The sequence below is a fragment of the Acomys minous genome (assembly GCF_964271855.1).
Source record: "Acomys minous genome assembly, chromosome: 1".
In the NCBI taxonomy this organism is placed as follows: Eukaryota; Metazoa; Chordata; class Mammalia; order Rodentia; family Muridae; genus Acomys; species Acomys minous.
This window is the reverse complement of record NC_140483.1, coordinates 115,385,245-115,388,277: the sequence shown is the minus strand read 5'-3', so window position 1 is coordinate 115,388,277 and position 3,033 is coordinate 115,385,245. Positions and strand designations below refer to the sequence as shown.

The 3,033-nt window shown below is 45.8% G+C and overlaps 1 pseudogene across 1 annotated transcript; it reads left to right on the top strand.

The window, feature by feature from the left end:
* The first annotated feature begins 351 nt into the window (after positions 1–351).
* Positions 352–965, top strand: LOC311606639 (PRELI domain containing protein 3B-like; annotated as a pseudogene). The gene has a single exon. The product of its transcript is annotated as a PRELI domain containing protein 3B-like (transcript).
* The last annotated feature ends 2,068 nt before the right edge of the window (positions 966–3,033 follow it).

The window sequence follows — 3,033 nt, the reverse complement described above, 5'->3', positions numbered from 1 at the left end:
TGGGGGTGACCTTTGAGGTTTTAAATTCTCAAGGCATGTCCAGGTTCTCACTCCTGGCCCGGAGCCTGCAGGTGCAGATGAACTCTCGGCTCCTCCTCCAGCACCATGTCTGCCTGCTCACTGCCATGGTCCCTGCCAGGATAATAACGCACTAAACCTGTAAGCCAGGCCCAGTTAAATGCATCTCTTCACAGCAATAAAACTCTAAGACAGGGAATTGGTATTCTACTTTTAAGAGCACTAACCTCACAAAATACCCTTCCCTTTAACGAAGTGCTCCAAAAACTCTTCCCAAGAATCTGACCAATTGGAAAATAAAATAATTTCGAAGTTCTTCGTTGTAGTCCCCGGATGCTGAGGGACACCTGGCAGGTCTCTGGCAATGTGAAGATGTGGACTTCGGAGCAGCCTTTTGACTACCCATGGGAAATGGAAACGACAGCTGCAATCTGGAAATACCCAAACCCCATGAACCAGAGCGTGGTTGGTGTTGACGTGCTGGACAGACAAATCGATCCCTCTGGAATGTTGCACAGCTGCAGACGGCTCAGTACAGAGTGCGGCGTACCTTCCATTGCGAAGTCTCTTTTTGGTGCAACGAGAACAACATTTGCGTGTAAGAGCATTCTGTAGTTGACTCGGTGAAGAGGACGATGGAGCTCAAGTCAACTAACATCTCATTTACAAATATGGTCTCAGTATACGAGAGGCTCACAAACAAGCCACACCTCCAGGGCCCAGAGAAAACTGTCCTGACCCACGAAGCCATCATCACTGTGAAAGGGGTCAGCCTCAGCAGCTGCCACAAGGGACTCATGGCAAGCACCGTATCTTCCAATGCTAACAAAGGCTGAGAAGCCATGGGATGGGTGATACCTGAACTGGACGCCGAGATGGAAGAATTGACGGCATCAGCAAGAGGAAGCTTAAGGACACCAATGGCAGCGGTGGTGGTGGAGAAATGACAGTGGAAATGGGCGTGGAGCAACATGGCCCCAGGGCTCTTCAAGATGACAGCATATTTATTTGTTATTTAAAAGACACAAGTATTTTAGGTACATTTTTTTTAATGAGTTGGGGAAAGCTGTGACTTTTGATCAAAACAAAAGGTGAAAGCTTGTAAATCCAAAGGATCATCTGAGGTTGATGGGCTTGAGAAGACTGGGAAAGTCTTGTATTCATGAGAACAATTAACAGGTTTGTTTGTTGTTATTTAAGTTCTTAGAAGAAATTGGTGTTGATCTGGTGTCTTCTAAGGTAGAATCTTAAAGCTCCAGACACTGGAACAGTACCTGGCTGTGGACAAACAGCAGCAGCCCAGCGGCCCGTGTGTCTACACAGTTGCTGCCTTTTGAACCAGAACCACCTGCCTGAGAAACTCACTTTACAAAGAGAAATTGCATAATTTCAAATGACGTTGAGTTGTGTAAAATAACCTGCCCTGCTAGAAACCAGTGTTTGGATTTGGTACTTAAATAATGAAAATTAGCTTAATGAAAATTAGAACCAAGGTAATATATGACTCCAGCAGAAATAGTATTTTATTATATTAATGGTACTGTATTGATTTGCCAACTTTTGTGACTTAGTAAAGGCATTCCCTTCCTTGAAAATAACATAATAGTTTCATAGGTTCATTTGGTATTTTAACCATAGAGTCTGGCATTAAAGAGTTAATGGCTAGATAGTGCTTAAGGAGTCCTGTTTCCATTTCCTCAGTAGACCAGAGGGAAACTGAGAGCTGGCAAAAGAACAAAAGGTACACTGGCTGCTCCTAGGAATGAAGCCAGGCTGCCCTGTGGGGGAAGCCAGCTGGGCAGCTTTCATCCCAGCTAGGAGCACGGCTTTCTCCCTTACTGTGGATTGGACCAAACCACTCCTGGGAAGCACTGCCTGTCCCAGGATGGACCTGTGCTGTTTCATTCGATTTCACATTCTGGATGACCTTGAGGCATGAGAAGCCATGTGTACTTCAAAGGAACTGTAGTGAGCTGCAGAAGCCTGACCTGAACCCGACCTTACTCAAGCCCCCAAGAGCTTCCTGCTGAACCAATGACTGCCCTGCCTGCATCCCATGGAGCGGCAATGAGGTCCCTCCTTCCTTCCTAGTCCAGCATTGATCCCTAGGCATTATCTAGGCAGAAGTCCTTTTGCTTGTCAATGGATAGGGTTTGCCCTACTTTCTTAATCAATTACAGTTATAAAATATCCAAGGAAAAGACGTGTGTGTGTGTGTGTGTGTGTGTGTGTGTGTGTGTGTGTGTGAAGCTTCAATTGACTCACAATCCCAGGTTACACTGTGCCAATGTGGGGAAGTTGAGGCATCAGAATTTTCAAGCACCTAGTCACATTACATCCACAGAGCAGAGAAAAAATGGAAATGTGCTTGGTAGGGTTTGGCTTTTCCCCCCAAATGTTGGCTGGGTGGTCTTCCTACATAAAATAAAAAAATAAATTCTACGCACATTGCTTTACTTCCTATGTTGGTTTAAGTGGTAATGGCTCCCTTAGGTTCATATATTTGCATACTTGGTCCTCAGTAGATTAGCTGCTTGAAAGGATTAAGAGATGTGTTCTGGTTGGAGAGGTGTGTCTTAGTTGGAGGAATTGTCTCAGTCGGGGTGGGCTTTGAGGTCTCAAACATCCATACCTACCAATTGGGATGGAAAGCTCTCAGCTACTGGACCAGTGGCATGCATGTTGCCACACTCCTTGCCATGGTGATAATGACTAAGTCTCTTAAGCTGTAACCCAGTCCCCAATTAAAGGCGTCTCTTTATAAGCGTTGTATGGCTCATGGTGTCTCTTCAAAGCAATACAACAGGAATTAGGGCAGTTCCTCATGTCCAACTCAACTGAATGCCATAGAATCCTTGGTCAGGGCTATGTGGTGGGCCTTGGAAGGGAGATCCTCAGCATCCTACCTAGCCAAGGTCCAGGGTTTTATTCCAGGCAACCAGCATCCTCCTCCTCACACTGTTCACATCAGGAGCTCCCAGGGCTGAATCTTGGTAGGCTAGTGAAGATAGGGCA